The sequence below is a fragment of the Triticum urartu genome, chromosome 7A (genome assembly GCF_056163025.1).
Source record: "Triticum urartu cultivar PI428250 chromosome 7A, HENAU_Tu73, whole genome shotgun sequence".
NCBI classification, from domain to species: domain Eukaryota; kingdom Viridiplantae; phylum Streptophyta; class Magnoliopsida; order Poales; family Poaceae; genus Triticum; species Triticum urartu.
In genome coordinates this window covers 724,749,814-724,759,989 of record NC_141879.1, presented here as the reverse complement: position 1 = coordinate 724,759,989, position 10,176 = coordinate 724,749,814, and the positions used below count along the sequence as shown (strand labels likewise).

General features: G+C 38.7%; 1 long non-coding RNA gene across 2 annotated transcripts; it reads left to right on the top strand.

The window, feature by feature from the left end:
- Positions 1 to 440: 440 nt before the first annotated feature.
- LOC125521499 (uncharacterized) lies at positions 441 to 5,745 on the top strand. Of its 2 annotated transcripts, none has more exons than XR_007289311.2 (6): positions 441 to 1,092; positions 1,173 to 1,331; positions 1,948 to 2,121; positions 3,623 to 3,799; positions 4,378 to 4,521; positions 5,368 to 5,745. It is a non-coding gene; the product is annotated as an uncharacterized LOC125521499 (long non-coding RNA). The 2 variants fall into 2 exon arrangements; XR_007289310.2 differs by having other exon boundaries at positions 443 to 1,092; positions 1,942 to 2,121.
- The last annotated feature ends 4,431 nt before the right edge of the window (positions 5,746 to 10,176 follow it).

Genomic DNA, 10,176 nt, shown 5'->3' with positions numbered 1-10,176 from the left:
GAAACCCTAATCGCCAGAGCTGTTAGGTTGTCCGCTCTCTCACCATTCTTTTTTAGGCGACTTGCTGATAATACAGGAGGCTTGCTTGTATATAAACCGTAAGATATTATACATAAAATAACTTTGCTTAGTTGGTTGTTGTATCGTTCCGTAGGACAGGAGGTCATTGTGTTTGATCCCCAACGTAGCTGTTTTTCTTACGCGCGACCCAGAAAAGGCCTGGCGGGCTATGTGGCCCAATACAAATAACTTGTTTTTTTTTCTTGGCACATGTTGATCGAAGGTTGAGGTGATGTACTGCATTGAATTGAACACGATGGAGTTACTCGAGCAGTAACAGTGCTTTTTTTGACTGCTGGCGTCTGGTCAGCCGTTGGTCTTTTTTTACGTTTGGGGCTGCTTCAAGAGTCGATGGCGGGTGGGCCTCATGAGGTGGGTTTCGCCTTGTTTCGGTGCGATTGAATTAGCCACGAAGATGAAAATATCTCCCTCGTCAGCCCCTCTCACGTCATCCTCGATTCCTTCCACTCCCTCGCGACCCCCGCCGCCGCCTCCTCTCCCGCTGCCGCCGCGCCAGGGCCTCGCCTCGCCCTCACTGGCCACCAGCGACCTCCAACCCTTGTTCTCCGCCTCGTCGCCATAGCCACCTTGAGCTCGAGCAGAGGAGCGGCTCGGCAGGACAAGGGGGCAATAGCCAGCCGCGTCTCGTCCGTGTCGCGTGGTGGCCCAGATGCGGTCGTCCCGTGCTCTGCCTCCACGAGCGCGGCCTCGATCCAGACTCGGCAGAAGGAGGGGAGCAGCAGCCGGCCATGCTGTGTTGGCCGTGGAGGAGGAAGGAGCTCATGTGGCTAGGGTTTGGCTACCCTCGTCATCCATCTCCTCGATCTCTCTCTGCCTGGCCGTGGTCTGAAGGAGGAAGAAGGGACGCAGCAAAATCGAGCGATGCGGGCTGCAATAGCCTAAATAGGTGGCGGTCGAGACCACGGGAGCGGGAGCGACGGCCATCTGCCCCCGCCCCACTCTCTTTACCTCTTCTATGGAGATGCTTTGCTGGGGACATATGATTTCATCCCATTCTGTACTATCCATCAGGTATGGATTTCTCTCGCCACTTTCTTTTTAGTCAATGAATTGGTGTCTAATATAGGAAGGCTAATTCGTCCCCAATCTAGGCCTCGGATCCACGGCTTCTCCATCTTCCTCCTCCAGCCCCTTTCTCCATGTCGGCCATCCAAGATAGAGACGGCTTGGATGACAAGGGCCAAGCATCAGCATGGATGACAGCCTCCAAGATTTAAGTGGTCAAGTATGAATGACGATGCAGCCTGCAGGTAATCATTTGTGTTATTTACCTATCTTTTCCAGGTTCGTCATATCCATAGCCTAATGTATTTCATCATCCCATATGATTCAAGCTGGGCCATACAGTTGTATGCTAGATTGGTATGTACTATATACATCTGGATGACCGTGAGGATTAAAGAGTGCCGTTAATTCCAATGGAAAACATGCCTAAATCTCGCTGTCCACTAATTCACGGCAATGAAATTCTCTAACTCTGCAAAAATCGCTTTGATGTTGTACCAGCTGAAGCTTTTTCGTCTTCTGAATTGAACAGGCAGGAGTTTAGTTTGGTGTTCTCAAACAGGCCATAGTTTGATGTCCTAAATCTAATTTGGCCTTTCAAGTTAGATATTATCCATGTATAAATACAGATTTCCTTGAATATATATTGTTTTGATCAGCACAAAATAGCTCTAGCCTCTCGTACAATTTTCAGTGTCATGCATGGGTGGTTTTTGTGCAGTTATGTTGATCTGCATGCATTTTCTGCATTATAGTGTTGATATGTCTCAGTAAAATAGTGAGTACATATAACGTATGCAAGCTACAATCAGTTAGTTTTGTTACTAATCCATTGATTCTTTGTTACATTCCAAGAGTCAGGGTACCGACACCCAAATAAATTCAGGCCAGTCCTCGATGTGAAGAAGCTAAGGGAGGCGGATCCCGACCCTTATGACAGCCAAAATTAGGCCGCCACTCGTCTCTCTCCCGCACCTGCTCTTCAGATGGCCAACAACACTTCGCGAGCAATGACTGCTGTCCAGTTAAGAGCAAGTATGTTTTCTTGCTGAAGCATTGTTTGGATTATAGTTACTTCTCTGTTTCTGTCAATAACTACACATGTGTTCTTCTACTTATACCGTCAAATTCTTATCTTTTGACATGGATCCTTTAAGAACATTAAATAGACCACCCAGTGCATGTAGAGATTGTCCAATGCCCTCAACTATGCCATGATGTATTCATGCAAGGTGATGTTATAACCATATCTAGAGAAGATCGCAGACAAATTTCTTAAGCACTATTGTGTTCACTATGCTCTCCACTGGCATGTCAGCACTGATTTTATCTTTCTAAGTTCCCAAGAATTAGAATTTACTATTTAGATAGTGACAGTGCTTCGAAGGTTTGAGTTTTTTTAAGATCCCCATATGTGTTTCTGCAACTTACAAGGTGTTGTGCACCTTGCATATTGCAATATTACCTTAGAAGGGCTGATCACATTCAGAAAGACAACTTCGTAACCATTACAATATTTCTCTGTTTCTTTTTTTCTTAATATTCCCTTCTTTTCTGAAGTTCTTCTTGCAAACTGTCGATCAAGGTTGTATTATGTAATTTTAGGCTATGTATTTTTGGCGCATTCCCATTTTGGAAAAGAAGCAGTAGCCAGTGATGTGTGATGTTTCAAGAAGAACTGAAATTAGTAAACAACTCTATACGAAAGAATAATAATGAACATGACTTCAAAAACCTGGAGATGTTATACTGAAATTGCTGCAAATCTTTGGAGATGTTTCCTAAAGAGCACAAGCATAGTAGATTTACTGAATTCAGATAACAACATGCAACAATACAGAGCTATAGTAATTAGCTTTTGTTCAAAGCTCTAGCAATACTTATTTCTGCCCCCTATTGTTGTCAACCATGTTATATGCTGAATATAATAAAGATACATCTTACAAATAAATCAGTGTATACTTCAATCTTGCTGCTTTCTAGAAAGTACCTCCTACTTTTTACTTGCTTTCTTTTCTATAAGAATGCAATTATACTGCTGAGAGAATAGTTTAGATACCCGATTTGCAACATTCAGGATATCGGTAATTGGTACCATATTGGCCGGGTGCTGAGTAGGGATAAATAGGCGAATTCGCTGACCAACCGAGTAGCGATTAACTGACCGAGATGCCTAACTGGCCGATATTTGGAACAATGCCGATTTGAACTGAAATTTATTCGCTTACCACTGCCTTCCTTCTAAGAATTATTCATATTTTTTGTGTAAAACTTCCCAGATTAGTACATTTGGTAGGTATATTTGTGAAAATTAAAAAAAAACGGAGAACTTTTTTAATTTTAATTTTGACTATGCTCTCAACGTGCTAGACCAAATGGGTTGAAACTTTCCCAGATTGCTACACCTGGTATGGTTGACGATCTGTGAAAATTTTAAAAATTCTGAGAACTTTTTTTGGGTCAAAATTTGTCATAAAAGCTCAGAAATTTTAAATTTGACGATACTCTCAACAATTCTTTGCTGTTGCTTGTGTAGGAAAGATCTTGCTGTTACTTGTCTTTTCAACAGTTCTTCTGTGTGGAAGGCACTTTGCTCACACTCAAATACTACCTCTGAAACATGGAAGAAGGAAAAGGTTACTCTTCTGATCTTGAGAATACAGTTTCAGAGAAGCTAGCAGATGCAGAAGAATCTCTGAAGAAGTTGAAGCAGGTCTGTTCAGCACCCTGCATCGTTACTTGAACCGCCTTTCTGGCCTTGTAACTATACCGCTTTAACAGAGTTCGACGTGTATTGGTACCATGTAATTCTCAGAATTTTTAGGCTGATGGAAATACATAGTTCGACGTGTATTGATATCTTCAGACCTTTGCTTCCGTAGTTTCGCCGAACTGAACTTCTCTAAAATACATGAACTAGAGCTTAGTCTTTAGATATTTTGTTTTTAATTTAAAATTGTTTAGATTGATTACTCCACCATTAAAATGTTTTTTATAGAGGTAAAATGCTTCTATATATATGACTGGTAGATACAAAATCTGGACAGTTATGTCAGACCTTTTATCTTGGCATTTGCTTTTCATGAATCTACTAAAGTTTTTTTACCTGGTGATCTTCTGTGCAGCTATATTCTGGTTATAGGGCCCCTATAGGAAAAGCAATAATTTGAATTATTTTCTTAAATTTTCCATTCAAAATTCCTAAGTAATTATAACAACTCGAGTGTATCCATATAGTTACATATCACATTAGATTTTCTTCTTAACTGGATTTTATGCCATGTAATGTAGGTTCTCTTCAATTTGCTGTTGTGCTAGGCATGAACAGAATGGCTTCCTCTTCTTATGAACCACACTGATGTTGGCTTCCGGTTTCTGCTGCAATGGTTTTTTTTACTATGGACATCGTTTCTTGAGGCTATGTCTCTGCTATAGGTATGACATTATCGTTGGAACTTATACTATGTCTACTTGCTTCTGCATTATATACTGGATGGAAATAATTTCTTTGTACGCTAGAACATGGCCTTGCTAATTAGCAGGCATTCCTGAAGGTTTTTTGAACTGTTGGGAGACATGAGAAGGTTTTTCCTGTTAGTGCTTATGATTGGTTTGCTTCATGCTTACTGCTTTAGGACAAATATGTGCATGTTGGTTAATATCAACGTGTGTGGGATGTGCCCAGTTATCTTAGCTTTTTGCAATACATGAGATTACTTCTTTGAGAGAATATTTGCTGCTTGCTGATAAGGGAAGGCTAAGTGCACAGATAATTAATGCGGGTGTTCCAGAATTCAGTGTATACCACCTGCTTATTGTTTATGTATGCCCAAACCAATGGTAGCTGCTTACGATAAAGGATTTTATTTTTAATATATGGGTTATAGAATCCAGCAGATCGCCTGCTTACTATTTATATATGCAAAGGGTAATGCTTGTTGCACACTTATAATAAAGGGTAGTTAACTAGCAGAGGCACACTGGTATGATATACATGTTCATACATTAATATTATTACATATATATTAGTCAAAGGGACACTGTTATAGTCCATGATGTAAGCGGGGATTTTACGTCTTCAATTAGAAAAGGCATCCTAAAACTTGTGATGTTATTCTGTGGAAAAAATGTCGGTACCAAATGCTAAGCAGATAAATATTGTTTTAAATCAGGTACTTGAGTCATTGGCGCAACTGGTAAATTTCGGTGGCTTAGATGGAATTTCATTGATAGGTTCTCTGTCATTAACTATGTGGTGCTAATTTGTTTTTATGTCTCTAGGTCTCCGCATTTCGGGGGACTAAGTCCGACGACGGGAGATTCTACATATATTTTCTAAAAGACATGTCGCTTGGTCGAGGCCTTGATCATGGTGATATGTGTTTATTCGTCCGGTGACTCAGTAGAACGATAACCTCTGTGCACAGTGATGTTTCAGTTTCTACATAGATGGTTTCAAGCATGAGAAGGTTTCAAAATTAAATGAGTCTTGTACAGGACTGATAACAAATCATGCTTTCTGAGTTTCTGAGTTTCAAGCTACTGAAAGTAATTGAAGCTTTGCCTTCGCTATGTAAGAATGGTTGCATGTGTTAATTAGTGGTGCACATTTTTTGAGACTTTCCAAAATGCTTATATGAAATTGATGGGTACCTGGAACTTCTTGTGATTGAAACTAAATAGTGGAACACATCACATGCTTATTGGTCATATGTTACCGCTTATCAATATATCTCATATGAAACCTTTTACTTAACGTTGCAAAGGTTATTCCCTGATATAAACATCTTATGCATTTACTTGTTTGTGTAGAAGTGTGATCTGTTAACCAATGTACTTCTGTAAGTATTACAGTTCTATAAATAGGAGGGAATGGGGGAAATAGCTATCAAAGAATACACCATGTTATCACTCCTAATTCTGTAGTATAGTAACATTCACAAGGCAATATAAGTAGGTGTTGGTCTCTATGTAATAAATATTCTAACTTGTATGGTTTGAAAACTTGTTTGGCTCTCGGCCTTTGCGCCATTGGCGCAATGGGTCATCTAGTTTTATCTTAATCTTGAGTGCTCTTGCACCTAATTGAACTCTCCCGACAGTTCTTCGATGGAATATCTCAGCAGAATTAGCTATCTTAGGCTACGTTGCACGGATACTTCAGAAAGTACGCGTATCCAGCCGGATACTGCCCTGATACTTCCCGATACATATCCCGTAAGTATCCCTCGGTATTTTGATTTTAAAAAAAAGAAAATAATATTTGATACTTCTAGGATACTTCTGCGATACGTTTTGGATACCTGAAATCCCTCGTTCAACGTGAAATCCCCTCAATAATAAAGGCACACCTTTGAAGATTCCCAATATGGGCATGAGTTCATGTGAAAACATGTCTGTCACTGTTTTTTATTCAATCGAAAGGTGAGCAAGAGGAAGTCGATGCATTGATTGGAACAACAAACCTAGTCAAATCTCACTGCCAATTAATGGAAGTGGACTAAGTGCAAGAAAAGAAAGAGGTAATCGTATTGAGGCATGCTTTGACCTAGAAGCTTTTTATTGAGTTTCTTCATATTTGTAATAATTAATATATGTAACATCTATACATAAACGTATCCCGGTATCCATGTTTTTAGAAAATTGACGTATCGGGCGTATCCCCGTATCGCGTATCCGATACGTATCCAAGTATCCGTGCAACGTATTCTTAGGTAAAATGAGCATGCTATAGCAGGGCACAAACGGTATTCAAAATCAGGATCCTCACAAGCATTCGAAGCTTTCAACATAAGGTAATTATTGTATATTAGTCTGGAAACAACAATCTGACAAAAAAACTGTCTAACGCCTCTTTAGCAAGTGCCACCAAATATTAACTTTCAGAATGCACTTGTATGCTAGGAGTATGTACCTGAACTTCCTTGTGCACATATTCTGCAGTTGATATGACTGCAAAAGACATCCTATGCTAAGTAGCTATGATTAGGATAACATAAGCTAAGTAGCTGATTTGCATGCTTGCAAATTGCTTGGGTAACATGTAACAATGCCTACAAAGATTCGTATTGTTCAAACTGCCTCGCTTGGCCAGTGTACTCAGAAATTCAGGGATAATCTCTCTTTACATACATGTATCAGAAGAGAAAAATGAAGGTATAACTCATAAGAAGGCTCATATTTATCTCCTTTAAAACATGAACGGCATTGCTACATCAATTCTTTGGTTTAATACTTCAGGACATCATTACCGAAATTTTCATTATTGATAGTGCCATTGCTACATCAACTCACACTGTAGTGCCGTTGCTCTCCATTGTATTATTTTTTATTTTCCTAGCGCCAAGTTTTTTTATTAATTTTTGCCATAGTACCAATGTATAGGCGTCAACAGGTTTTTCTATGTTGATCCAAGTTAGTACAAAATGTTAGTCCATGGCATAAAAATCCGTTTAGCCTCTCTTTTGCACGTGCTGACAAATTTTATATATTGTTGTGCAGATGTAAAATTGGCTTTTGTACAAGAAAATAAGATTCAAGAAGTAGGCATCCTTATCAGAACAATTGCATTGTAAAGTAGTTTGCATTTTGTTTTCGGTGGCTACACAAGAAGTGAAGACTACATGCGTATCAGTCAATTTTATTTTCTATTGCTAAATCTATACTTCCAAGTCAGAATACCATATCCACTTTAGAAAATACCATACTTGTACAGAGGAGAACTTGATGGAAGTATTGAATAGTCATTGGTAGAATTGAGCAAGTGTTGCATAACTTTAAGTTCTTTCCTTGCATGTTGATCATGTGTAAATTCATCTCAAAAATCAGTTTGTTCAAAAAGCTTAGTGACCATGGGAAGAAGCTTGATTTTTCACTAGGTTGCTGGATCACAACGGTGTTTCACTTTTAAAAACACATTTAGAGTGACATATATTTTGTATCCATTTCATTGATATTCTTTTGCAAGAACTATTTAAAAATTAGAATATGTGAACTCACTTGATCAAAGTTTTAGACGTGCATTGCACGTGCACGCTTACTAGTCTTCCAAAAAGTCATAGCCGGCCACTTGGATGTAAGGACGATTCCAGCTTACCTACTGTCTACCGAATACATATATGCATGCATGATGCTATTTTTAATTTTTAGATATATTATATCAATGCATGATGCTTTTCAAACTTCTCTCTTTTTCTTTGAGTAGTTTTCAAACTTCTCTTAATTGTATATCCAAAACTACGGGCTACTACTCAGCTCATCATGGCCAGGCCGACAAAACCAGGGGCCCTGTGCCAAACTTTAAAATAAGGCCTACCTCACTAGAAAAATAGACCTATTAAAAAATATTCCTGTTTTGGAAATTTTGTCTATGAATTAAAAAAACATTCCCGTTTTAAAAACTTGTTCACAAATGCAAACAAAATGTTCCTGTCTATAAAATGTATTCACAAACTGAAACTATGTTCAAAATTTTCAAAAACCCCTGTTTGTCAAAAACTGGTCAGAATTAAAATAATTATTCTGAATTTCAAGAAATATTTTCAAAAAACTAATAATACTCTGATCTGTCCGTGCCGTTAATTCTTAAATATTCACGCTGCATAATATCAACAAATACTCATCAGCTTTTCTGGCTAGCAATGTACCTTGGCAAGCAAGTTGTCTTGAGTTTGATTCCTGTGCAGCGCACGATCTTTTGGTATTTTTGTAACTTGAGGGCAATTAACATGATGGATGGGCAGGAGCACTACTAATCCCTTTATTGGTAGATATAGCTAAAAAGCCCATATTGGTAGATATAGCTAAAATGCTCATGCGTTGCAACGGGAAAAAATATTACATGTGTTTCATGTTTCTATTTGATAGTTTAGGCAAACTACGTTTTTTAGTTCAAGCATCGCCGAGCAGCATTCCAGCAATGGCTCCACTGGTACGACCTCTTGTACATCCTCACGCTGTCGTCCTGAGCTCGTCATCGCTTCAATTTGAAGTCAGATCTCTAGTACATCCTCACGCTGCCGTCCTGAGCTCGTCCTCGCTTAAATTTGAAGTCAGATTTAACAATTTATTTTGTATATTGTCTCCCTCTTATTGCATGTTATAGCCACACACACCAAATTCCTCTACACAACTTTCATTCCTTCTTTATTGGGCATGTCATTGCCAGATTATAGGCACACCTCACCCTCTATTTTGTTTATTTCTGAAGAGGCTTGTTTGTTGTTTATTTGGGGATATATATAAATTGATCGAATCTTGTGTAAACTAGCGAGGTGGTATTATTAATTAATTTTTTTAGGCAAGGTATTATTAATTAGCACACACAGGGCCAACCAAGCACCATACATCTATATGGTTGTTTTGGTGAGTCCCAATTAAGTAGCATACACGGAGACATAAGGACAAGGGGGCCATGAAGGTACACGATCAAAGGCCCAATCAAGCCCAAGAAATGGGACATGGCCAATTTATTTGAATTATTTTGTGAGGATGGCTAAAATCGTGAAGACACCAAAAAACCAATTTATTTGAATTATTTGTTGTGTTTGAAATTTGTTTTTGCATTTCACTTAGCAATGCAATTACGTACAAACATAGGGTATCATTTCTCCATGAAAAAAATTATTTTACCATTTCGGTTTCCAGATTTAGGTAGGTAACCAAAATAGTTGACACATATTTGGGACACAAGGAGAATGGTGTATCTTTCTGCACAAGTGAATTTAAAATTGAAAATTTCACTTTGGCAAAAAAGTCATATCCAAAATTTTAAATAATCTGGGTATGCCAATGTTGCACTATTGAGCATGGACATTTATGTTGCAATTTTTTATTTACTTTGGATTATATTTTTTAACGCGCTTCAACATTTTCAACCACACGCAATACATGAGCGTGAGCCATGGATATAGCACTATGGGTGGAATAGAATGCGGTGATAGATATCAATAAGGGGAAGTCAAAAAAAAAAGTCTCTGCTTCGATGCGGCTAATCAATGGGCTATGGAGATGCCCATCAATCAATATCAATGTGAGGAGCAAAGATTGCCATGCAATAGATGCACAAAATGCTATAAGTGTATGAAAGCT